Source organism: Pristiophorus japonicus, chromosome 15 (genome assembly GCF_044704955.1).
Source record: "Pristiophorus japonicus isolate sPriJap1 chromosome 15, sPriJap1.hap1, whole genome shotgun sequence".
NCBI classification, from domain to species: Eukaryota; Metazoa; Chordata; class Chondrichthyes; family Pristiophoridae; genus Pristiophorus; species Pristiophorus japonicus.
In genome coordinates, this window is record NC_091991.1 from 185116446 (window position 1) to 185143893 (window position 27448).

A 27448-nucleotide genomic window follows, 5' to 3' on the forward strand; every position below is an offset into this window, starting at 1 on the left:
GTGTGTATGTCCCTCGCTGTGTATGTGCGACTCTCGCTGTGTGTGTGTGTCTCTCGCTATGTGTGTATGCCCCTCGCTGTGTGTGTGTGTGTGTCTTTCAACACGTGTGTCCCTCGCTGTGGGTGTATGTCCCTCGCTGTGTGTGTGCGACTCTCGCTGTGTGTGTGTGACTCTCGCTGTGTGTGTGTGACTCTCGCTGTGTGTGTGACTCTCGCTGTGTGTGTGTGACTCTCGCTGTGTGTGTGTGACTCTCGCTGTGTGTGTGTGACTCTCGCTGTGTGTGTGTGACTCTCGCTGTGTGTGTGTGACTCTCGCTGTGTGTGTGTGACTCTCGCTGTGTGTGTGTGACTCTCGCTGTGTGTGTGTGTGAGTGTCCCTCGCTGTGTGTGAGTGTCTCTCGCTGTGTGTGTGTGTCTCTCGGTGTATGTGTGTCTCTCGCTGTGTGTGTGTGTCTCTCGCTGTGTGTGTGTGTCTCTCGCTGTGTGTGTGTCTCTCGGTGTATGTGTGTGTCTCTCGCTGTGTGTGTGTCTCTCGGTGTATGTGTGTGTCTCTCGCTGTGTGTGTGCCTCTCAGTGTATGTGTGTGTCTCTCGCTGTGTGTGTGTCTCTCGGTGTATGTGTGTGTCTCTCGCTGTGTGTGTGTCGCTCGCTGTATGTGTATGTCTCTCGCTGTGTGTGTGTCTCTCGGTGTAGGTGTGTGTCTCTCGCTGTGTGTGTGTCTCTCGGTGTATGTGTGTCTCTCGCTGTGTGTGTGTCTCTCGGTGTATGTGTGTGTCTCTTGCTGTGTGTGTGTCTCTCGCTGTGTGTGTGTCTCTCGCTGTGTGTGTGTCTCTCGCTGTGTGTGTGTGCCTCTCGCTGTGTGTGTGTCTCTCGCTGTGTGTGTGTGTCTCTCGCTGTGTGTGTGTGTCTCTCGCTGTGTGTGTGTGTCTCTCGCTGTGTGTGTGTGTCTCTCGCTGTGTGTGTGTGTCTCTCGCTGTGTGTGTGTGTCTCTCGCTGTGTGTGTGTGTGTCTCTCGCTTGCTGTGTGTCTCTCGCTCGCTCTATGTGTGTCTTTCCCTCGCTCTGTGTCTGTGTCTCGCTGTGTGCGTGTCTCTCGCTGTGTGTGTGTGTCTTTCGCTGTGTGTGTGTCTCTCAGTGTATGTGTGTGTCTCTCGCTGTGTGTGTGTCTCTCGCTGTGTGTGTGTCTCTCGCTGTGTGTGTGTGTCTCTCGCTGTGTGTGTGTCGCTCGCTGTGTGTTTGTCGCTCGCTGTGTGTGTGTGTCTCTCGCTGTGTGTGTGTGTCTCTCGGTGTATGTGTGTGTCTCTCGGTGTATGTGTGTGTCTCTCGCTGTGTGTGTGTCTCTCGGTGTATGTGTGTGTCTCTCGGTGTGTGTGTGTGTCTCTCGCTGTGTGTGTGTCTCTCGCTGTGTGTGTGTCTCTCGCTGTGTGTGTGTCTCTCGGTGTATGTGTGTGTCTCTCGGTGTATGTGTGTGTCTCTCTCGGTATATGTGTGTCTCTCTCGCTGTGTGTGTGTGTCTCTCGCTGTGTGTGTGTCTCTCGGTGTATGTGTGTGTCTCTTGGTGTATGTGTGTGTCTCTCAGTGTATGTGTGTGTCTCTCGCTGTGTGTGTGTCTCTCGCTGTGTGTGTGTCTCTCGGTGTATGTGTGTGTCTCTCGCTGTGTGTGTGTGTCTCTCGGTGTATGTGTGTGTCTCTCGCTGTGTGTGTGTGTCTCTCGCTGTGTGTGTGTCTCTCGCTGTGTGTGTGTGTCTCTCGCTGTGTGTGTGTGTCCCTCGCTGTGTGTGTCCCTCGCTGTGTGTGTGTGTCTCTCGCTGTGTGTGTGTGTCTCTCGCTGTGTGTGTGTGTCTCTCGCTGTGTGTGTGTGTCTCTCGCTGTGTGTGTGTGTCTCTCGCTGTGTGTGTGTGTCTCTCGCTGTATGTGTGTGTCCCTCGCTGTGTGTGTGTGTCTCTCGGTGTGTGTGTGTGTGTCTCTCGCTGTGTGTGTGTCTCTCGCTGTGTGTGTGTCTCTCGCTGTGTGTGTGTCTCTCGCTGTGTGTGTGTCTCTCGCTGTGTGTGTGTCTCTCGCTGTGTGTGTGTCTCTCGCTGTGTGTGTGTCTCTCGCTGTGTGTGTGTGTCTCGCTGTGTGTGTGTCTCTCGCTGTGTGTGTGTCTCTCGCTGTGTGTGTGTGTCTCTCGCTGTGTGTGTGTGTCTCTCGCTGTGTGTGTGTGTCTCTCGCTGTATGTGTGTGTCCCTCGCTGTATGTGTGTGTCCCTCGCTGTGTGTGTGTGTCTCTCGGTGTGTGTGTGTGTGTCTCTCGCTGTGTGTGTGTCTCTCGCTGTGTGTGTGTCTCTCGCTGTGTGTGTGTCTCTCGCTGTGTGTGTGTCTCTCGCTGTGTGTGTGTCTCTCGCTGTGTGTGTGTCTCTCGCTGTGTGTGTGTCTCTCGCTGTGTGTGTGTGTCTCGCTGTGTGTGTGTCTCTCGCTGTGTGTGTGTCTCTCGCTGTGTGTCTCTCTCGCTGTATGTGTGTGTCGCTCGCTGTGTGTGTGTCGCTCGCTGTGTGTGTGTCGCTCGCTGTGTGTGCGTCGCTCGCTGTGTGTGTGTGTCTCTCGCTGTGTGTGTGTCTCTCTCGCTGTGTGTGTGTGACTCTCGCTGTGTGTGTGTGTCTCTCGGTGTGTGTGTGAGACTCTCGCTGTGTGTGTGCGTCGCTCGCTGTGTGTGTGCGTCGCTCGCTGTGTGTATGTCGCTCGCTGTGTGTGTGTGTCTCTCGCTGTGTGTGTGTGTCTCTCGCTGTGTGTGTGTGTCTCTCGCTGTGTGTGTGTGTCTCTCGCTGTGTGTGTGTGTCTCTCTCGCTGTGTGTGTCTCTCGCTGTGTGTGTCTCTCTCGCTGTGTGTGTGTGACTCTCGCTGTGTGTGTGTGTCTCTCGGTGTGTGTGTGAGACTCTCGCTGTGTGTGTGCGTCTCTCGCTGTGTGTGTGCGTCTCTCGCTGTGTGTGTGCGTCTCTCGCTGTGTGTGTGCGTCTCTCGCTGTGTGTGTGCGACTCTCTCTTTGTGTGTATCTCGCTGTGTGTGTCTCGCGCTGTGTGTGTCTCGCGCTGTGTGTGTGTGACTCTCTCTTTGTGTGTATCTCGCTGTGTGTGTGTGTGTCCATCGCTGTGTGTCAGTCCTTCGCTGTGTGTGTGTCTCTCACTGCGTATTTGGGTATCTCTCACTGTGTGTGTTCTCTCACTGTGTGTATCGCTCGCCCTGTTTGTGTGTGGCTCGCCCTGTTTGTGTGTGTCTCTCGCTCTGTGTGTGTCTCTCTTGCTGTGGGTGTGTGTCTCTCGCTCGCTGTGTGTGTGTCTCTCGTGTCTGTGTGTCTCTCGCTGTGTGTGTCTCTCGCTTTGTGTGTATGTCCCTCGCTGTGTATGTGCGACTCTCGCTGTGTGTGTGTGTCTCTCGCTATGTGTGTATGCCCCTCGCTGTGTGTGTGTGTGTGTCTTTCAACACGTGTGTCCCTCGCTGTGGGTGTATGTCCCTCGCTGTGTGTGTGCGACTCTCGCTGTGTGTGTGTGACTCTCGCTGTGTGTGTGTGACTCTCGCTGTGTGTGTGTGACTCTCGCTGTGTGTGTGACTCTCGCTGTGTGTGTGTGACTCTCGCTGTGTGTGTGTGACTCTCGCTGTGTGTGTGTGACTCTCGCTGTGTGTGTGTGACTCTCGCTGTGTGTGTGTGACTCTCGCTGTGTGTGTGTGACTCTCGCTGTGTGTGTGTGACTCTCGCTGTGTGTGTGTGTGAGTGTCCCTCGCTGTGTGTGAGTGTCCCTCGCTGTGTGTGAGTGTCCCTCGCTGTGTGTGAGTGTCCCTCGCTGTGTGTGAGTGTCCCTCGCTGTGTGTGAGTGTCCCTCGCTGTGTGTGTGTGTGTGTCTCTTGCACTGTTTGTGTGTCTCTCGCCCTGTGTATGTGTCTCTCGCCCTGTGTGTCATGTATGTAACCACAATAGACCGGTCAGCCTGACATCGGTAGTGGGTAAAATGATGGAATCAATTATTAAGGATGTCATAGCAGCTTATTTGGAAAGAGGTGACATGATAGGTCCAAGTCAGCATGGATTTGTGAAAGGGAAATCATGCTTGACAAATCTTCTGGAATTTTTTGAGGATGTTTCCAGCAGAGTGGACAAGGGAGAACCAGTTGATGTGGTGTATTTGGACTTTCAGAAGGCTTTCGACAAGGTCCCACACAAGAGATTAATGTGCAAAGTTAAAGCACATGGGATTGGGGGTAGTGTGCTGACATGGATTGAGAACTGGTTGTCAGACAGGAAGCAAAGAGTAGGAGTAAATGGGTACTTTTCAGAATAGCAGGCAGTGACTAGTGGGGTACCGCAAGGTTCTGTGCTGGGGCCCCAGCTGTTTACATTGTACATTAATGATTTAGACGAGGGGATTAAATGTAGTATCTCCAAATTTGCGGACGACACTAAATTGGGTGGCAGTGTGAGCTGCGAGGAGGATGCTATGAGGCTGCAGAGTGACTTTGATAGGTTAGGTGAGTGGGCAAATGCATGGCAGATGAAGTATAATGTGGTTAAATGTGAGGTTATCCACTTTGGTAGTAAAAACAGAGAGAAAGATTATTATCTGAATGGTAACAGATTAGGAAAAGGGAAGGTGCAACGAGACCTGGGTGTCATGGTACATCAGTCATTGAAGGTTGGCATGCAGGTACAGCAGGCGGTTAAGAAAGCAAATGGCATGTTGGCCTTCATAGCGAGGGGATTTGAGTACAGGGGCAGGGAGGTGTTGCTACAGTTGTACAGGGCCTTGGTGAGGCCACACCTGGAGTATTGTGTACAGTTTTGGTCTCCTAACTTGAGGAAGGACATTCTTGCTATTGAGGGAGTGCAGCGAAGGTTCACCAGACTGATTCCCGGGATGGTGGGACTGACCTATCAAGAAAGACTGGATCAACTGGGCTTGTATTCACTGGAGTTCAGAAGAATGAGAGGGGATCTCATAGAAACATTTAAAATTCTGTCGGGTTTAGACAGGTTAGATGCAGGAAAAACGTTCCCAATGTTGGGGAAGTCCAGAACCAGGGGACACAGTCTAAGGATAAGGGGTAAGCCATTTAGGACCGAGATGAGGAGAGACTTCTTCACCCAGAGAGTGGTGAACCTGTGGAATTGTCTACCACAGAAAGTTGTTGAGGCCAATTCACTAAATATATTCAAAAAGGAGTTAGATGAGGTCCTTACTACTCGGGGGATCAAGGGGTATGGTGAGAAAGCAGGAATGGGGTACTGAAGTTGTATGTTCAACCATGAACTCAATGAATGGCGGTGCAGGCTCAAATGGCCTACTCCTGCACCTATTTTCTATGTTTCTATGTAACACCACTGTATTACTGTATACACTCAACCTAGATGCACACTTTGACCACAAGGGGTGAACTTGCGGGAGACACTCCTTACCTGATCACACAGGTATAAAAAGGGAGGTCCCACGCAGGGTCATCGTCTTTGGAGTCCTGTGAATAAAGAGTTAAGGTCACAGAGTGGCCTTGTCCCTGGAATGTGCCTCGTGTGGTTTTATACTGTAGAGTAAGGACTTTACATTGGCGACGAGAAACGGGAATTCACGACCCACGAGAATGGCCACCAGTAGCACACAGGAACGGTACTGTGTCGGGGAAGACTGGGACGATTTTGTCGAGAGGCTTCAGCAAAGCTTCGTTACGAAAGACTGGCCGGGGGATGCAGCGGGCGACAAGCGACGGGCTCATCTCCTGACCAGCTGCGGACTACAGACACACGCGCTCATGAAGGACTTACTAGCACCCGAAAAGCCGGTGGACAAAACCTTTGAAGAACTTAGCAAATTGATCGGGGAGCACCTCAAACCGGCGAGTAGCATACATATGGCCCGACACAGATTCTACACCCACCGACGTGGTGAAGGACAGAGCATACCGGACTTCGTAGCGGACCTCCGGCGTTTGGCCAGCCTCTGTAAGTTCACAGACGCCTGCAGGGGGAGATACTAAGAGACTTCTTTATCGAGGGCATCGGTCATGCGGGAATTTTCCGCAAATTAATTGAGACCAAGGATTTGACCTTGGAAGCGGTGGCGTGATAGCGCAAACTTTCATGGCGGGGGAGGAAGAGACGAAAATAATATACACGCGCAATTCTGCCTCTAACGTGGCGATGGATCAGGGAGTCAACATCATCAATGCTACTCAGAGCCCCGCAGGCAGGCAGGGGCAGTCCGACACTCCCCAGGCAGCAATAGACCCCAGAGTAGGACTTCAACAGAGACAATGGCAGGCTGAACGGACATTCACGCCATCACAGTGGACAATGCGGCCCGGGATGGGGCCATTGACACCCACCAATAGGGTACTTAAGAGCAGTCAAAGGGACAGTCAGCGCGGAATGCCTGGCCATAGTCCCTTTGTTCCCAACAATGGAAACTTTAACTCATGCTGGAGGTGTGGGGGAAAATACTCAGCTAGATCTTGCAGATTTCAACAGTTTGTCTGCAGGAACTGCAATCTCAGTGGCCACTGAGCTCGAATGTGCAGGAAGCCTGCAACCAGACTAATATATGAGGCGGATGGACCAGAAGAGGGGTCTTTGAGGCAGGATGACTTTTGGGGCAAATCGATGGACGCCGAGGTTCAGCGGGTCCATGCGGCAAATATTCACAGTTCACACACCAAAACGCCACCAATGATGATGAGGGTTTTATTAAACGGTATCCCTGTACGCATGGAGCTGGACACTAGGGCCAGCCAGTCACTCATGGGCGTTCAGCAATTTGAGAAGCTATGGCCACTTAAAGCTAGTAGACCCAAATTAGCACGTATTGAGACAAAATTATGGACTTACTCCAAAGAAATCATTCCGGTGCTAGGCAGTGCAATGTTGGCTGTCACACACAATGGGTTAGTGAACCGGCTGCCGCTCTGGATTGTCCCGGGCAATGGTCCCGCACTGTTGGGAGGAGCTGGTTAGCCGAGATGAACTGGAAATGTGGGGATGTTCACGCAATGTCATCTGTGGAGCGAAGTTTGTGCTCACAAGTCCTTCAACAATTCGATTCACGATTCCAACCTGGCGTCGGGACATTCAAAGGCACTAAAGTAGTGATACACATCACCCCGGACACCAGGCCAGTGCACCACAAAGCCAGAGCGGTGCTGTATGTGATGCGGGAAAAGACCGAGAGCGAATTGGACCATTTGCTGAGAGAGGGCATCATCTCGCCCGTTAAATTCAGCGACTGGGCGAGCCCCATCGTTCCCGTTCTAAAAGCGGATGGTTCTGTCAGGATCTGTGGTGACTACAAGGCCACCATCAATCGGGTGTCCCTACAAGACCAATACCCACTCCCGAGAGCAGAGGACCTCTTCGCCACGCTGGCAGGCGGCAAGCTGTTCACCAAGTTGGACCTCACTTCAGCCTATATAACCCAGGAACTGGCCGACGAATCCAAACTACTGACCACCATCACCACGCACAAGGGACTGTTTGTGTATAACAGGTGCCCGTTTGGCATTCGATCAGCGGCCGCGATTTTTCAACGTAACATGGAAAGCCTGCTTAAATCCATTCCGGGAACGATCGTATTCCAGGACGACATCCTCATCACGGGTTGAGATACCGAGGAACACCTCCACAGCCTGGAGGAGGTGCTATGCCGACTGGACCGGGTAAGCCTGTGACTCAAGAAGTCTAAATGTGTGTTCTTAGTCCTGAGGTTGAGTTTCTGGGCAGGAGGGTTGCTGCAGATGGGATTTGGCCCACCGAATCCAAAACAGAGGCGATTCGACAAGCACCCAGGCCCTGCAACACATCGGAGCTGCGTTCATTCCTGGGACTGTTGAACTATTTCGGGAACTTTCACCGAACTTGAGCACATTGTTGGAGCCGCTACACGTGCTCCTGCGTAAGGGTTGCGATTGGTTTTGGGGAGACTGTCAGGAACAGGCTTTTGATCGGGCGCAAACCTACTTTGTTCAAACAAGTTGTTGACCCTTTACGACCCCTGTAAACGTTTAGTTCTGACTTGTGATGCATCGTCCTATGGGGTTGGGTGCATGTTGCAGCAGGGTAATGCTGCGGGTCAACTACAACCTGTGGCTTATGCCTCCAGGTCGCGCTCTCAAGCAGAACGGGGATATGGGATGGTCGAGAAGGAAGCGCTTGCATGTGTCTACGGTGTAAAAAAAATGCATCAGTACCTCTTTGGTAGGAAGTTTGAATTAGAGACGGACCACAAGCCATTAACATCCCTGTTGTCAGACAGCAAGGCTGTCAATGCCAATGCATCAGCTCGCATACAGCGATGGGCTCTCACGCTAGCGGCCTATGACTACTCCATCCGGCACCGGCCCGGCACTGAAAATTGCGCTGACGCGCTCAGCAGGCTCCCACTGGCCACCACTGAGGGGGCAGCTGAGCAAAGCGCTGAGATGGTCATGGCTGTCAGTGCCTTTGACAGTGCAGGCTCCCCCATCATGGCCCGCCAGATCAAAATCTGGACAAACAGAGATCCCCTCCTATCCCTGATTAAGAAATGTGTCCTGACTGGAGATTGGGCGCCCGCACACGGAGCATGCCCTGAGGAGGTCAGACCATTCCACAGACGGATGGATGAACTCTCCATTCAAGGCGACTGCCTACTATGGGGCAGCCGGGTAGTTATACCCCAGAGGGGCAGAGAGGCATTCATCAGGGAACTCCACAGCGAGCACCCAGGCATTGTGCTGATGAAGGCCATTGCCCGGTCACACATTTGGTGGCCGGGAATTGATTCAGACCTGGAACACTGTGTTCGCAGGTGCACGATGTGTGCCCAGCTGGGTAATGCCCCCAGGGAGGCCCCGCTCAGCCCGTGGCCCTGGCCCACCAGGCCATAGTCATGTATTCATGTTGACTACACGGGCCCGTTCATGGGTAAGATGTTCCTTATTGTGGTAGATGCACACTCGAAATGGATCGAGTGCATCATTCTGAATTCACCACCGTGGAAAGCCTACGTGCGATCTTTGCAACCCACGGCTTGCCGGACATCCTGGTTAGTGATAAAGGCCCATGTTTCACAAGCTACGAATTCTGAGAGTTTATGTCGGGCAATGGCATCAATCACGTCAGGACTGCGCCGTTCAAGCCGGCCTCCAATGGCCAGGCGGAACGTGTGGTCCAAATCATTAAGCAAGGGTTGCTCAGGATTCAAGGACCCTCCCTACAATGCCGCCTATCGCGTCTCCTGCTGGCCTATAGATCCTGCCCGCACTCGCTCACGGGGGTCCCGCCCGCTGAGCTACTAATGAAACGGACACTCAAAACTCGGTTGTCCCTCATTCACCCAGTCCTGACCGACATAGTTGAGGGCAAGCGCCATTCTCAAAACGAGTACCATGACCGTAATTCGAGAAGTAAATGATCCTGTATTCATCCTCAATCACGCCATGGGGCCCAAATGGCTTGAGGGCACTGTAATTGACAAAGCGGGGAATAGGGTCATCGTGGTAAAACTTAACAATGGTCAGATATGCCGTAAGCATCTGGACCAAGTAAAAAAAAGGTTCAGCATGGACACGGAGGAACCTGAAGAAGACCATGAGATGGAGCTCACAACACCGCCAGTGAACGAGCAACAAGAGCAATCAGAAGAATGCACAGTCCCTGCGGTCAGCCCGGACAGGCCGGAATCACCACAGGTGACAGACACTCACGGCAGTGTCCAACAACCAGAGCCCCAACTGCGACACTCCACGAGGGAGCGTAGACCACCTGAAAGACTAAACCTATGATCCCAATAAGACTTTGGGGGGGGGAAGGTAATGTCATGTATGTAACCACAATGTAACACCACTGTATCACTGTGTACACTCAACCTAGATGCACACCTTGACCACAAGGGGTGAGCTTGTGGGAGACATTCTTTACCTGATCACACAGGTATAAAAAGGGAGGTCCCACGCAGGGCCATCGTCTTTGGAGTCCTGTGAATAAAGAGTTACGGTCACAGTGATTCTGTCCCCAGAATGTGCCTCGTGTGGTTTCATATTGTAGAGTAAGGACTTTACACTGTGTGTGTGTCCCTCGCCGTGTGTGTGTGTCCCTCGCCGTGTGTGTGTGTCCCTCGCCGTGTGTGTGTTTCTGTTGCCGTGTGTGTTTCTGTTGCCGTGTGTGTGTCTGTTGCCGTGTGTGTGTCTGTTGCCGTGTGTGTGTCTGTTGCCGTGTGTGTGTCTGTTGCCGTGTGTGTGTGTGTCTCTCGCTGTGTGTGTCTCTCACTCTGTGTGCATGACTCTCGCTGTGTGCGTGTCGCTCTGTGTGTGTGTGTATCTCGCTGTGTGTGTCTCTCGCTGTGTGTGTGTGTGCGCATGCGTTGGTCGCTCGCTGTGTGTGTGTGCGCGCGTTGGTCGCTCGTTGTGTGTGTGTCGCTCACTGTGTCTGTGTCTCTCGCTGTGTCTGTGTCTCTCGCTCTGTGTGTGTGTGTGTCTCTTGCCTTGTGTGTGTGTGTCTCTCGTTGTGTGTGTGTGTCTCTCGCTGTGTGTGTGTCTCTCGCTGTGTGTGTGTCTCTCGCTGTGTGTGTGTCTCTCGCTGTGTGTGTGTCGCTCGCTGTGTGTGTGTCGCTCGCTGTGTGTGTCTCGCTGTGCGTGTGTGTCTTGCTGTGTATGTGTTTCTCTCACTGTGTGCATATCTCTCGCTGTGTGTGTGTCTCTCACTGTGTGTGTGTGATTCTCGCTGTGTGTGTGTGTCTCTCACTGTGTGTGTGTGTCTCTCATTGTGTGTGTGTCTCGCTCGCTGTGTGTGTCTCGCTCGCTGTGTGTGTCTCGCTCGCTGTGTGTGTGTGACTCTCGCTGTGTGTGTGTCTCTCGCTGTGTGTGTGTCTCTCACTGTGTGTGTGTCTCTCGCTGTATATGTGTGTCTCTCGCTGTGCGTGTGTGTCTTGTGTGTGCGTGTCTCTCGCTGTGTGTGTCTCTTGCTGTATATGTCTCTCGCTGCGTATGTGACTATCGCTCTGTGTGTGTGTCTCTCGCTCTGTGTGTGTGTCTCTCGCGCTGTGTGTGTCTCCCGCTGTGTGTGTGTGTCTCCCGCTGTGTGTGTGTGTCTCTCTCGCTCTATATGTGTGTCTCTCGCTCGCTGTTTGTGTGTATCTCGCTCTGTGTGCGTGTTTCTCGCTGTGTGCGTGTCGCTGTGTGCGTGTCACTGTGTGTGTGTGTGTCTCTTGCTGTGTGTGTGTGTCTCTCGCTGTGTGTGTGTGTCTCTCGCTGTGTGTGTGTGCTCTTCGGTCGCTCGCTGTGTGTGTCTCTCGCTGTGTGTGTGTGTGTGTGTGTCGCTCTCTCGTTGTGTGTGTCTCTCTCATTGTGTGTGTGTCTCTCGCTGTGTGTGTGTGTGTGTGTGTCTCTCTCTCGTTGTGTGTGTCTCTCTCGTTGTGTGTGTGTCTCTCGCTGTGTGTGTGTGTGTGTCTCTCTCGCTCTGTGTGTGTGTCTCTTGCCTTGTGTGTGTGTGTGTGTCTCTCTCGCTCTGTGTGTGTGTGTCTCTCGCTGTGTGTGTGTGTGTGTCTCTCGCTGTGTGTGTGTGTGTCTCTCGCTCTGTGTGTGTGTCTCTCTCGCTCTGTGTGTGTGTCTCTCTCGCTCTGTGTATCTCTCGCTCGCTGTGTGTGTCTCTCGCTGTGTGTATTTCTCTTGCTTGCTGTGTGTATGTCTCTTGCTCTGTGTGTGTGTGTGTGTGTCTCGCTGTGTGTCTGTCTCTCGCTCTGTGTGTGTGTCTCTCGCTGTGTGTGTGTCTCTCGCTGTGTGTGTGTGTCTCGCTCGCTGTGTGTGTGTGTCGCTTGCTGTGTGTGTGTGACTCTCGCTCTGTGTGTGTGTCTCTCATTGTGTGTGTGTGTGTGACTCTCGCTCTGTGTGTGTGTCTCTCACTGTGTGTGTGTGTGTGACTCTCGGTCTGTGTGTGTGTCTCTCGCTGTGTGTGTGACTCTTACTGTCTGTGTGACTCTCGCTCTGTGTGTGTCTCTCTCGTGTGTGTGTGTGATTCTCGCTGTGTGTGTGTGTCCCTCACTGTTTGTGTGTGTCTCTCGCGCTGTGTGTGTGTGTGTGTGTCTCTCGCGCTGTGTGTGTGTGTGTGTGTGTGTGTGTGTGTCTCTCTCACCCTCTGTTTCTCTCTCATCCTCGCTGTGAAGTGGTTGAAACCAGCTCCATCACATAGTCTATCTGAGGTGTAATTAGGAGCTGAGGGGATGAGACGGACTGAACAATGTGCATTAATGTAGAGTACAGCGCCAAATGGATCCATGAGGCTGTTGGTTACCAAGGTGACAGGCTGAAAAGAACCCACAGTGAGGGCACAAGGGCAGTGTATTTCATGTTATGCTCAATCAAATTTTCAAGATGAGTAAATTATCATCCAAAAGCTAATGTTCACTTTCATAAAATCATGAGCCACATTGTGAACAGAAAATTTAAAAACCATCAAGTGTCACAATTCCGGTTGTGCATTTTCCAAAGATATTGATTGTAATTAATGCTGAACTCCCCACAGACCCCATTACAGGCTGAAAGAATCCAAGTGATTGACGGTAAACTAACAGTGTGTTTCCTGAGTGCAGCGAATCAGGAGGAAAGTTGCACAATGGTCCCTTCAGTCTGAGTCGCTGAAAGTTTCAAGCGTTTTTCCTCCTCATCCAAAAACTGAAAGTCAGGCTCATTGCTGAGAAACAATGAAAGGGTGTAGAAGATAGAGGGAGGGAGCTGGCATACTACACACAGACACTCCGACATTCTCAGTGTCCCGCCTGGCACTAACATACAGATCTAATCCATCCCTCAAAAGTTCAGATCTACAATCTCCATTCATAGATATCCATTAAATACCCTTTTCCAATATCCATATAAGGTTTCTTCTTAGCTCGGAGAGCCCCTTTTCCTCCTCCCTCTCCCTCTTCTCACTCTCCCCTCCTCCATCTCCTCTCCTCCTCCCTCTCCTCCTCCTTCTCCCCTCTGTTATGCATGCAACCCTATGTAACCAGTATTACACTGCCACCAGAGGGCATACCTGTTGGAGTCCCAAGGGATCGTAGCATCCCTTGGGAGCACTGTATATAAGCAGGCCTCCCATGCTGTGCCAGCACTCTGGAGTTAGAATAAAGGAACTAAGGTCACACTTGCTCACGTCTACAGTACTCAGTTATATTACCTTATTATGAACATAACAACTGGCGACGAGATAATGAACCATCACGCGAGAATGCAGAGAACTGTTGGTATCCTGGAGAAATTCTCAGAAGGGGACGATTGGGAAGCCTTCGTGGAGCGACTCGACCAATACTTCGTGGTCAACGAGCTGGAAGGAGATGAGAACCGTCCGCGCGGCAACAACCTATGGCCTCATGAAGAATCTCCTTGTTCCGGTGAAACCAACAACCAAATCGTATGAAGAACTGAGTACGCTGGTCCGGGAGCACCTAAATCCGAAGGAGAGCGTTCTGATGGCAAGGTATCGATTTTACACATGTCAACGACAAGTACTGTACACAGAGTAACGTTGTTTTCAGGTAGGAATGCATATGACAGAACGTACACGCCTGCAGCTACACGACCTCAGATGACCCAGAGTCTGCCATCAATCGTTAATATGAGGCAATTAACACCTTGTTGGCGCTGCGGAGGTGATCATCGAGCCCATCAATGCCGCTTCAAACACTGTGTTCCATTATATCTTTCAACAAGTCCAGCTGATTGTGGATGATAACTGCAATGAAAATGTTGATTAATCTGTAAAGCTTTACACATTTCTCTTATAACAGTTCCGGTGAAATGTGACCCGTTATCACTAGAAAGCTTAGCAGGAATTCCGAAGCGCGGTCCGATTTCTTTTAACAAACATTTAACAACAGTAGTGGCATCGGCCTTTTTACATGGAAAGGCTTCAATCCATCTAGAGAACACATCTACAATAACTAATACATACTTGAATCCCATACACATAGGTAATTCAATAAAATCCATTTGTAAATGTACAAAAGGCCCGACTGGATTTGGGTGGGAGGCGGATTCTACTTTTTCTGCCTTACCCGGATTCATTGTCTGACAGGTAACACAATTTTCACAGATTTGTTTTGCGATTGCCGAAATACCTGGTGCATACCAAGTTGCCAGAATATAATCTGCCATCCCCCCTTTGCCTGCATGTGTGAATGTATGAATACATCGGGCAATCCATGGAAGTAAGGATCTGGGAGCCACCACGCGGCCGTCATGGTGAACCCATATTCCTTCTGGATTTTTATAACATTGATCCTTCGTCCAGGTCACCACCTCCTCCGTACTGGTCTGTGTCTGAAAGGCCAGCACATCATTAATAGTGAGTGGCTGGTCTGAGCAATTATTGTTCCTTAGTGGGAACAATGACACCTGCATCCCCCCTTTCGACAGAGCTGCTGACTTAGCTGCATTATCAGCTCTGGCATTCCCAAGTGCCACCTCATTCGACTGGCCTGTATGTGCTTGGCATTTGATAATGGCAAGTTTTAAGGGGCATTGAATGGCTCGCAGAAGATTTTCTACTTGTTCTGCATCCTTGATAGTAGTCAGGTACCCGCGAATTTTCCAAATTTGTCCATAGTCATGCGTTACTCCAAAAGCATATCTGGAGTCAGTGTAGATATTAACTGTTTGTCCTTCAGCCAGAATACAGGCTCGAGTTAACGCAAACAATTCGGCTTGTTGGGCTGTAAAGGAATCTGGAAGAGAGGCTGTTTCGACAACATTAAACTGGGTTACAATTGCATAAGCCGCTCTAGGTTGGCCCCTGTCATTACATAAGGCTGATCCGTCAACATAGTACACTAGATCAGGGTTACACATTGGTACATCTGTTAAATTGATACGTGGTTTAGTCACTAATTCGGTTACCATTTCACATGAATGGGGTTTGCTGTCGTCTTCCGTGGGGAGTAGAGCGGCTGGATTTAAGGTAGTGCATCTTTTGATGATAAGGTTCAGATTTGATAACAGTTCAACTTCATATTTAGTGGTTCTTGCGGAGGTCAGGTGTTGAGTGGCACATTTAGTAAGTAAAATCTCGACAGAGTGTGGGATATATAAAATGGTTTGATGCTTTAGAGTTATTGCCTGAGCCTGTTGCATAGCATAATAAGCTGCTGCCAATGAAGGAAGACATCCTGGTAGTCCGGTGCCACTGGGTCTAGTTGGGTACTGAAATACGCTACCGGTCGCTGCCTGTCCCCATGTAACTGAGTCAAAACAGATTGTGCAAAACCCGACTTGTGATGGACAACTAAGTTGAATGGCTTAGTGTAATCTGGTAATCCCAAGGCTGGTGCTGAAGTGAGGGACCGCTTAAGATTCTGGAAAGCATTCCGGGATACCTCATTCCAAATCAACTTTTCTGGTAGTGAGGGCATAAACATGTCTAACAGTGGTCTAACGATCTCGGAATAACTCACAACCCATTGCCTGCAATATCCTGACATGCAGAGGAAATGTTTCATTTCTCTCTTTGTTACTGGTAGTGGAGCAGAGCAGATTGCTTTTACTCGGTCTTGTGTCAATTGTCTCGTATCTCTGAACAATTCGTGTCCTAGATACCGAACCTTTTCTGAGACACATTGTAACTTCGCCTTTGACACTTTGTGTCCTTTCGAGGCCAAGGCTTTTAGTAACGCAAGAGAATCTGTTCCGCAGGCTAATTTGGAGGGTGAGGCGAGCAATAAGTCATCAACATACTGCACAAGTGTAGAACCTGCTGGTAAAATTACATCTTCCAGATCCCTCTTTAGGCATTGTGAGAATATAGTAGGGCTCTCGGTAAATCCCTGCGGGAGTCTTGTCCACGTATATTGCCGTCCTTTATACGTGAAGGCAAACAGGAATTAGGACTCTGGGTGAATGGGTATTGAGAAAAATGCCGAACATAGATCAATCACCGTGTAATACATTGAGTTTGCCGGAATACTGATAAGTATAGTCGCAGGATTGGACACCATCGGATAAGTTGGGAATACAGAATGATTCACGGCTCGTAGGTCTTGGAAAAATCTCCATTTGTCACTATTGGGCTTCTGAACCGGAAAAACCAGTGTGTTACACGGACTTCTAGTTGGAACTATTATTCCCTGTGCCAGCAGAGATCTAATGACTGGCTCGATACCTTGTTCTGCAGCTGGGGACAAGGGGTATTGGGGCTTGGGAAGTGGTACGGTCGAATTGATCGCTACCTTATAGGGTTGTGCGGTGAGCATCTTTCCTACTTCATTAGAGTGTGTAGACCAAAGTTGCTCTGGGACCTTAGCAAGAAGTTCTGCTGCTCCTTGTTGCAGTGGGAAGCTAGTGACCGAAAGTATCTTTTCTTCTAAGATAGCATCGAGATATATTTTCCTATTCAACTTGACAGAATAGTCTCCCCCGCTTTCATGTTGCCCCAGAGTTCCATTAAGTGTGTGCCATTTCCCTTGTACTGGAGATCCTTGCATTCTCTTAACCATTCGTCCTAAATCCTGGGGTTTATATGTGTCTGCAACCGCAAGGGTGCAGTGTGGAATGCTCCCTTTAACCCTAAACAAGCTCTGACTGTGGGAGGATAATTCAACCCCTTCCGCTATTCCTTCAGGTCCGATAAAAATTTGTTCAATCATCAATTGATGGTTACGGTGCAGGAATGGTTGATAAAAGATTTGTGCTATCGCATCTGATCCAGTTTTGTCATATTACGCTGTACAGTGTAACGTTTCGTGCCAATTTCCCAAGTTTTGAGATTTGAGGTAGTCTGTGATTAACCATGTCACACACCAATATGAACCAACCAAATAGGATAGGGTTTTGCTTAGTGTAGGGTCCAAACTTTTCCAGGCACACAATCTGGGAGTTGTGGGTTGAAGTAGTGGATATACGTCACATTTATCTGTGGGGACTTGAACTTCCATACCAGCTGGGGAACAGAGGATAGTGGCATTCATTTTACAGAATAGGTCACGTCCACACAGATTTACTGGAACTTCCTTAGACAGTAGGAATGAATGACTATCTTCGTAATCTTCTAATTGTACATTGATAGGGTCAGAGAAAAACATTTGCTGAGCGTGTCCAGATAGTCCAATCACTGAGGTTTGATTAATGGAAGTGGGAATTTCCTGTTTATCTTCCCTCGAAAGGACCGAATAGGTGGCACCAGTATCCACTAGGAATGGGATATCCCTTCCTTGTATTCGTATTTTTACTTCAGGTTCTCCTATGGCATTTAACGAAACGACGGGTAGCTGTTTGTTTGCAGCACTTGGATCTGGGATTGGGCGTCATTGGTCATTATACGGGCAATTTGATCGTTGGCCGAATTGCTTTTGATTCTGTGATCCAAATGGATTTTGAAAGAGAAATTAGTCTGAGGTCTAGCATGTACCAGGATTTGGGTCGCATACGGGTTGGGTCCTGGAGGGGGAGGAGGTGGTCTATTACCAGCCTGTTGAGTCCAATCATAATTTGGTTGTTGCTGTTTTGACGGGCAATTTCTAGCCCAGTGTCCAGTCTGACCACAATTGTGACAGGTATCATATTGTTCCCACCCTGCACCTCCTCTCCCTCTTCCCCTAAAATTTCTTCCTCTGCCTCGCCCTCTTCCTCTACCCGGGGGGGGCCGTAGGAAGGTGTCGCTGGTGCGGGTGTTGTTGGAGCTGCTTGTTCCATAAACACGGTGACCTTGCTTTTAGATTCTCTATTTCGCTCTTATATGTCTTTTAACATAGATACAACCTTGGACAGAGATTCCTGTCGCCATCCGAGACAAAACTAATTTAAAGGGATCGCTAAGTTCGGGTCGTAGTCTGTTTACCACGGCGCTAATCATGGGAGAGTCTACTTCCTCTATTTTCATGTCTGAACATTGGCTCATGATCTCTCGCACTCTTTCTACATAATCCTCAACATCCTCATCCTTTCTTTGTGTAGTTTCCATAATTTTGGACCAATTCATTTTCCTTGGGAACACCTGATGTAAGGCTTCCCAACATCTTTCCCAGAACCCCTCTCCTGGCTTCGTGCTGGGATCTGCATTGGGAGCCTCTCGATGCGTTTTAAAATTTGTGAATTTTGTCTCGAATGCGGCAAATTTCGTGTCCTTTAAGCATGCTTTTAGCAAAATTTGACCATCTAATAAACTGGGTTCATGGCACAAGATGATCACTTTTAACTGGTCTGTGGCCTTTTCAATACTGGTTTTAAGGTCTGCCAGTCCTTCCACAATTGTTCTTAACTCACTTGGTGACCATGGTCAATAAATAGGGACCGGAGCTCCGTCAGGGACTGGACTGGGGAAAAGTCTTAATGGGAATGCAGATGGCTCTAGGGCACTGGGCCCTTGTCCACGGGTAAGACTTCGTGTGCCACCTGCAGGGCTGTCACGGTATTGATTCCCTTGTGGCTGATCTTTTTTTCCTGCAGCCGCACCTGTATTGTTGGGAGCGGGTGTTACCCCGTTTCCCTGTACTCCGGCCCGAGGATCGTCTCCTCCTTGTTGGCCTGGAGCACCCCCCCGGGGGTGGAACATACGGCGGTGGTTGATGGCTGTAGGGAGTCCAATCCTCATCCCCGTCCTCATCCTCATCCTTATCCCAACCCTCAGGGGCACTTGGTGAGTGTGCCTTTGTCTCTTTAGCAACCATAACAGATGGGTGTTTGTTATGTCGAGGGCGATTCACCTGCTCTACCCGTTCATCCCCCTGCTTTCTCCCTCTAGTACACTGCTTGCTAACTCTTAGGCTCTTCTCGTGTCGTTCCTCAGCTTCCCTTTTCCAATCTCCAAATGCCGACCAATTTACTTTCTTTTTACCTCTTCTACCTGGGTCTCTGTCTATAAGGCATTCTTCTAAACATGTTATTCTCTCTAAATTAAATTAACCATTGGGTGGAAATGGCCTTTTTTCACCTTTAGTCCATTTTACCCATTTTTTTAGGTGGTCAATTGAAGACTGACCACAATTCTGGAGCATGACATAGGCTGGTGTGCCCTTTGGTGGTGGTTCACTTGCTCCGGCACCCATTCTGGATGATTAAGATTTTTCACAGTTTCTGATCTCACAATCCTTTCGGTCAACCGAGTTCTCTACACCCACTTCTCCTGGCCATCACGTGGCCTGAAAAGGCTCTTAATTCGGGCTCAGTCTGGGTGTGTGAGATATGTTGACACGAACCAACCGCAGTTGATCAATCAGTTACTGTTTCTTTTCTCAATCAATCCTTGTTTTTCCGAATCACAATTTTCCCTAGTGACTCTTCCCGTTTCTCTAATTGCAATGTCGCACAAAAGTATTGAACACAACAGTATAACAAAGACAACTTGGACAATCAACATTCACGCGGGTATACAAAGCATAGCCTTAAACTCTATCTAAAGAAATAGTCAATTCTCAGTCTGCTTTGTACGCCACTACAGACCGAGTCCTTAACTTATCTTAATAACATTTTTGGTCCTATCACACAAGGACCCGGATCCTATCACACAAGGACCCTGTCCCTTCTAAGGCAGTCCTATCATACAAGGACCTTTCCTTTAGGGACTTGTATTATCCTATCAAACAAGTATAATTCCCTTTATGGTTCTATCACACAAGGACCCTGATCCTATCACACAAGGATCATCGATCGATAGCGCTCTTTTTTACCTTTTACCAATGAAAATCTCCCCGGGCTGTTTCCAGATCGGATATTTTCAGGATCAGATCCCTTCTGCCTACAAGCTGAGAAGTAAATGATTACAAAAATAACTTTAGCTCTTAAATGTCAGGCCTCGTAGATCGCAGTACCTCCACTGTGGACAACAGATTACATCTGTGATTCAACAGTAAAGAGACCTCTTGCGAGCAAAAGGCTCACCTTATTCTGGCCAGTTAAGCCCTTCACTGAAGAAGCACTATGCCAGCATCTGTTTACTCACAGGGTAGAGAGTAAGCGATCTCGGTGGAACCTCCAAGAAGTAACTGTTGAAATCTCGACTCTCAGTATACGACTCTAACACAATCAGCTCCGGTAGATGTTCCTTTAATAAGTTTTATTTGCAGCAAGGAAGAGTCTCAATCAGTCAAAGGCTAAGTGGGGACTCCCAATATGGTACAGTTTCACAATGTATTTATACAGTAAAAAACAAGTTATGGTTCCATCCTGTGTATTGGTTCTGCCTTTGCAGTCAGCGAAAACAGATAAAGAGTTCTCCAATCAGTTAATGATTACCACATCCTTGTCTTTACATTTTTTTCAAATGTCTCCTTTGTCAGTGTTTTTGGTGGGCTAGTCAGCAATAACTCGATTAGAGTGTGATAATGTGCTATCACCGGCTTTGCATTGTTCTAGGATTGTCCAGTTTCCTGGCCAGTTATTTGGGCCCATGATTTCCATAGTGGTTGATTGGGTACTTGGCTTCTTGCATATTATGGATGAGTTCTGTACAAGAGATAATAGCTGGTAATTTGATTATCTCTTAGGGGGTGAATTGGTGCTGCATCTTTACAACCTTTATCCAGCCCTTCTAAGGTCTGGTACAGCAACAGACTATTGATAATACAGGGGAGCACAATGGGTGGTACTTATCTCAGCAGTCTTAATGTTGTCTGGTGGTTATTAATCAGCTATCAGCAGTTTCAGTCAGGGTTAGCATGTTTATGCAAACAGACTGTCTGCTGCAGAAGCCTCTGGCAGGATCGGGACTCCATTTTGTTTTATTGCAAAAAGGGTACAAAAAAACAGTGTAACGCAACTTTAAAAACACATTTCCACATGTTGCAGAGGAAGACCGATCCGTGGTGGATCAAACTGAACTAGAGACTTGAACCGAGGAGACAGAAGTGTACGGGGTACACACCTTCACCACGAAATGTCCACTGATTATATTAAAAGTCGAATTGGATGGAATTCCAGTAGCCATGGAACTGGACACGGGAGTGAGTCAATCTACCATGAGCAAAAAGGCCTTCGACAGGCTGTGGTGCAACAAAGCATATAGGCCCAAGCTTAGCCCCATTCACACCAAGCTGAGAACTTACACTAAAGAGCTGATCCCTGTAATTGGCAGCGCAGCAGTAAAAGTCTCCTATGATGGAGTGGTGCATGAACTCCCACTGTGGATTGTACCAGGAGATGGCCCCACACTGTTCGGCAGAAGCTGGCTGGGAAAAATCCGCTGGAACTGGGACGACATCCGAGCGCTCTCGTCTGTCGACGACGCCTCATGTGCCCAGGTTCTGAGCAAGTTTCTATCGTTGTTTGAGCCAGGCATCGAAAGTTTCTCGGGGCGAAGGTGCAGATCTACCTGGTTCTCGGTACACGACCCATCCACCACAAGGCACGGGCGGAGCCATACATGATGCGAGAGAAAGTGGAGATCGAGCTGGACAAGCTGCAGCGAGAAGGCATCATCGCGCTGGTGGAGTTCAACGAGTGGGCCAGTCAGATTGTTCCGGTTCTCAAGGGCGATGACACGGTCAGAATTTGCGGGAACTATAAAGTAACGATTAACTGTTTTTCACTGCAGGACTAGTACCTGCTACCCAAGGAGGACGACCTATTTGCGACCTTAGCAGGAGGAAAGATGTTCAACAAGTTGGACCTGACCTCGGCCTACATGACGCAGGAGCTGGCGCAATCTTCGACAGGCCTCACCTGTATCAACACGCACAATGGTCTGTTCATCTACAATAGATGCCCGTTTGGGATTCAATCGGCCACGGCCATTTTTCAAAGGAACATGGAGAGCCTGTTAAAGTCGGATCCACACACTGTGGTTTTCCAGGACGACATATTGTTCACAGGTCAGGACACCATCGAACACTTGTAGAACCTGGAAGAGGTTCTAAGTCGGCTAGATCAGGTGGGACTCAGGGTTAAACGCTCGAAGTGTGTTTTCCTGGCGCCAGAGGGCGAGTTCTTAGGGAGAAGAATCACGGCAGACGGCATCAGGCCCACCGACGGCAAGACGGAGGCCACAGAACGTGACGGAGCTGCGATCGTTTCTGGGACTACTCAATTATTTTGGTCATTTCCTACCCAGGTTAAGCACCTTGCTAGAACTCTACATGTGTTGCTATGCAAGGGAGATGACTGGGTATGGGGGAAATCACAAGAGGCTGCTTTTGAGAAAGCCAGAAATCTGTTATGTTCCAACAAACTGCTTGTTCTGTATGACCCATGTAAACGTTTAGTGCTAGCTTGCGATGCGTCATACGGGGTCGGGTGTGTGTTACAACAAGCAAACAAATCGGGAACATTGCAGCCGGTCACTTATGCGTCCAGGAGCTTGTCCAAGGCCAAAATGGCCTACAGCATGATTGAAAAAGAAGCTCTGGTGTGCGTTTACGGGATAAAAAAATTCACCAGTATCTGTTTGATGTTAAGTTTGAGTTAGAAACTGACCATAAGCCGCTCATATCGCTATTCTCAGAGAGCAAAGGGATTAATACCAATGCCTCTGCTTGCATTAAAAGATGGGCGCTCATGCTGTGTGCATACAACTATGTAATCCGCCACAGACCAGGCACAAAGAACTGCGCTGATGCTCTCAGTCGGCTACCATTGCCCACCACTGGGGTGGAAATGGCACAGCCTGCAGACTTGCTCTTGGTGATGGATGCATTTGAAAATGAAAAGTCACCCGTTACGGCCCGCCAGATCAGGACCTGGACCAGCCAGGATCCTTTACTGTCCCTTGTAAAAAACTGTGTCCTCCATGGGAGCTGGTCCAGTATCCCAGCGGAGATGCATGAAGAGATCAAGCCGTTCCAGCGGCACAAAGACGAAATGTCCATACAGGCGGACTGTCTTCTTTGGGGTAATCGCGTGGTTTTGCCTAAGAAAGGCAGGGAAACGTTCATACGCGACCTACACAGTACCCACCCAGGCACAGAAATGATGAAAACTACAGCCAGATCCCATGTGTGGTGGCTTGGCATCGACTCAGATTTGGAGTCTTGCGTGCGCCAATGCAACACTTGCTCTCAACTGAGCAATGCACCCAGGGAGGCACCGCTAAGTTTGTGGTCATGGCCCTCCAAACCGTGGTCCAGGATCCACGTTGACTTCGCTGACCCGTTTCTAGGCAAACTGTTTTTGGTTGTTGTGGATACTTATTCAAAATGGATTGAGTGTGTAATAATGTCTGTAAGTACATCCACGGCCACCATCGAAAGCCTACAAGCCATGCTTGCCACGCACGGCCTGCCTGATGTCCTCGTCAGCGACAATGGGCCGTGTTTCACCGGTGCTGAATTCAAGGAATTGATGACCCGCAATGGGACCAAGCACGTCACATCTGCCCCATTCAAGCCCGCATCCAATGGCCAGGCAGAAGGGGCAGTCCAAACCATCAAGCAAAGCTTGAAACGCGTGTTGGAAGGCTCCCTGCAGACCCGCCTGTCCCGAGTCCTGCTCAGCTACCGCACCAGACCCCACTCGCTCACCGGGGTTCCCCCTGCCGAGCTGCTCATGAAAAGGGCGCTCAAAACAAGGCTCTCTCTAGTCCACCCTGATCTCCAGGATCATGTCCAGGGCAGGCGGCATCAACAAAGCATGTACCATGATCGCGCAAATTTGTCACGTGATATTGAAGTCAATGACCCTGTATTTGTCCTCAACTATGGACATGGTCCCAAATGGCCTGCTGGCACTGTCACAGCCAAAGAAGGGAGTAGGGTGTTTCAGGTCAAACTCACAAATGGACTAACTTGCAGAAAGCATTTGGACCAAACCAAACTGCGATTCACAGACAGTCACGAGCAACCTGAAGAGGACACCACCAACTTCGACCCTTCAACACACACACAAGTGGCAACCGACATCACGGTTGACCACGAAGCTGAACTCACCATCCCCAGCAGCCCAGCAAGGCCAGCAGCCCAGCGAAGAACCAACCAACTCACCTGCACCTGCATTTGTACCGAGACGATCGACTAGGGAGTGAAAGGCCCAGATCGTCTCACCCTGTAAATAAGTGTACAATTGACTTCGGGAAGGAATGATACGTATGCAACCCTATGTAACCAGTATCATACCACCACCAGAGGGCGAACATGTAGGAGTCGCAAGGGATCCCAACATCCCTTGGGAGCACTGTATACAAGCAGGCCTCCCATGTTGTACCAGCACTCTGGAGTTAGAATAAAGGAACTAAGGTCACACTTACGTCTACAGTACTCAGTTACATTACCTTATTATGAACATAACACCCTCCTCCTCCCTCTCCCCTCTTCCTCTCCCTCTTTTGTTCTGTCTTCACTAAGGAAGACACAAATAACCTTCCGGAAATACGAGGGGAATGAGAGTCTAGCGAGAAGGAGGAACTAAAGGAAATCCTTATTAGTCAGCAAATTGTGTTAGGGAAATTGATGGGATTGAAGGCCGATAAATCCCCAGGGCCTGATAGTCTGCATCCCAGAGTACTTAAGGAAGTGGCCCTAGAAATAGTGGATGCATTGGTCCAACGTTTTATAGACTCTGGATCAGTTGCTATGGACTGGAGGGTAGCTAATGTAACCCCATTTTTTTAAAAAGGAGGGAGAGAGAAAACGGGTAATTATAGACCGGTCAGCCTGACATCAGTAGTGAGGAAAATGTCTGAATCAATGATTAAAGATGTAATAGCAGCGCATTTGGAAAGCAGTGACAGGATCGGTCCAAGTCAGCATGGATTTATGAAAGGGAAATCATGCTTGACAAATCTTTTAGAATTTTTGAGGATGTAACTAGTAGAGTGGACAAGGGAGAACCAGTGGATGTGTATTTAGACTTTCAAAACGCTTTTGACAAGGTCACACACAAGAGATTAGTGTGCAAAATTAAAGCTCATGGTATTGGGGGTAATGTACTGACGTGGATAGAGAACTGGTTGGCAGATAGGAAGCAGAGAGTAGGAATAAACGGGTCCTTTTCAGAATGGCAGGCAGTGACTAGTGGAGTGCCGCAGGGCTCAGTGCTGGGACCCCAGCTCTTTACAATATACATCAATGATTTAGATGAAGGAATTGAATGTAATATCTCCAAGTTTGCAGATGACACTAAGCTGGATGGCAGTGTGAGCTGTGAGGAGGATGCTAAGAGGCTGCAGGTTGACTTGGACAGGTTAGGTGAGTGGGCAAATGCATGGCAGATGCAGTATAATGTAGATAAATGTGAGGTTATCCACTTTGGTGGTAAAAACAGGAGGGCTAATTATTATCTGAATGGTGACAGATTGGTAAAGGGGGAGGTGCAACAAAACCTGGGTGTCATGGTTCATCAGTCATTGAAAGTTGGCATGCAGGTACAGCAGGCGGTGAAGAAGGCAAATGGTATGTTGGCCTTCATAGCTAGGGGATTTGAGTATAGGAGCAGAGAGGTCTTACTGCAGTTGTACAGGGTCTTGGTGAGGCCTCACCTGGAATATTGTGTACAGTTTTTGTCTCCTAATCTGAGGAAGGACATTCTTGCTATTGAGGGAGTGCAGCGAAAGTTCACCAGACTGATTCCCGGGATGGTGGGACTGACATATGAAGAAAGACTGGATCGACTAGGCTTGTATTCAGTGGAATTTAGAAGAATGAGAGAGGATCTCATAGAAACATATAAAATTCTGACGGGATTGGACAGGTTAGATGCAGGAAGAATGTTCCGGATGCTGTGGAAGTCCAGAACCAGGGGTCACAGTCTAAGGATAAGGGGTAAGCCATTTAGGACCGAGATGAGGAGAAACTTCTTCACTCAGAGAGTGGTGAACCTGTGGAATTCTCTACCACAGAAAGTTGTTGAGGCTAGTTCGTTAGATATATTCAAAAGGGAGTTAGATGTGGCCCTTACGGCTAAAGGGATCAAAGGTTATGGAGAGAAAGCAGGAATGGGGTACTGAGGTTGCATGATCAGTCATGATCATATTGAATGGTGGTGCAGGCTCGAAGGGCCGAATGGCCTACTCCAGCACCTACTTTCTATGTTTCTATGTTTCCTCTCCCTCTCCCCTCCTCCCTCGCCCCTCCTCCCTCGCCCCTCCTTCCTCTCCCCTCCTCCCTCTCCCCTCCTCCCTCTAACCCTGGCTCCTCCTCTTGCTCATCAGTGACCAGAAGCACTGGTGCTGAAGATAAAGGGACATAAAACTGCCATCGTTATCTGGTCTAATTGAGAATTTGCTTTTGAAATTGTGCTTTTAAAACCAAGAAAATGAATTAAACATCCCATTATGAATGAAAATACACTTTGATGATAATTCAAAGACATCACGGGCAGTACATTTTCTCCTTCCATCTCCGCTCCCTTCCACAAGCGAGCATTATGCAGCAGAGTGAAGCTTTCATCTCTGACAGGATCTCAGTGACAGCAGACATGAAGCAATTATTTGAACTGATATTTGAATCAAAATGCGAGAGCAGTTGATGCTTGTTCAGATGTTCAATTATTTTGAAATAATGAGACTCTCTGAGTCTGTCGTAGTTCCTGATAATTAGGATTATTTTAGTGACACCATGGCAATTTACCAAGTTTGTTTAGTTTGAGGGTAATTTTGTTTTCTGCTGGGTGAGCATTTCCCGATGGCAAACCCTTCCTAACCAGTCTAGACAGGGGGGATGTAAAGGGAGATGGGTGTTTCATCATAACAGTGAGGACAATCTTCACCATTTAGTGTGACACTAACATCACACTAATTGGAAAACATCTAGCAACTCAAATCTGGGCCATCAGCAGCAGCAGCAGAACTGTATACAACCTCATGGGCCGGCCTATCTTTCACTCCTCATCAGGTATATCAACAAACATCTATCCATCTTAGTCTTGAAAGCTCCAATTGTCCCAGCATGCTTTGGGGGAGAAAGTGCTTCCTGACTTCCCTCCTAAATGGACTGGCTCTCATTGTAAGATTATGTCCCCCTCGTTCTTGATTCCCCAATAGGGGAAATCGTTTCTCTGTATCTGCTCTATCAAACCCTTTGAACATTTTCAGTGCCTCAATCAGATCATCAACACAAGGGATCACAAGCCGAGTTTATGCAACCTGTCCTCTTACTTTAACCCTTTAAGTCTCGTTCTCATTCTGGTGAATCTGTTGCTCCCTCTCCACAGGCAACATATCTTTCCTGGGGTGCGGTGCCCAGGACTGAATGCAGTATCCAGATGGGGTCTTACCAAGGCTCTGTACAATTTCCTGCCCTTTGTATTCCAGGCCCCTGAGATAAAGGCTGACATTCCATTAGCCTTTTTGATTGCTTTTTGTACCTGTTTACTAGCTTTTAATGATTTGTGAACTTGGACTCCGAACATTTTTGCTCCTCTACAGTTCCTAGCTTTTCACCATTTACAAAATGCTCTGATTCATTTTTCGTACGTCCACTTACCTGCCTTAAACTCCTATCTGCTGTAGCTTTGCCCACTCACTTAATCTGTCCATATCATTCTGTAACATTAATACAAAATCAAAACACTGCAGATGCTGGAATCTGAAATAAAAACAGAAAATGCTGAAAATCTC

The 27448-nt window shown here is 48.9% G+C and overlaps 1 protein-coding gene and 1 pseudogene across 6 annotated transcripts in view; both read left to right on the forward strand.

Annotated features, from left to right (window-relative positions):
* Positions 1-27448, forward strand: part of baiap3 (BAI1 associated protein 3) — a 412688-nt gene that overhangs the window by 58658 nt on the left and 326582 nt on the right. The gene's annotated exons all lie outside the window — the stretch shown is intronic.
* Positions 1597-13396, forward strand: LOC139281341 (keratin-associated protein 10-2-like; annotated as a pseudogene).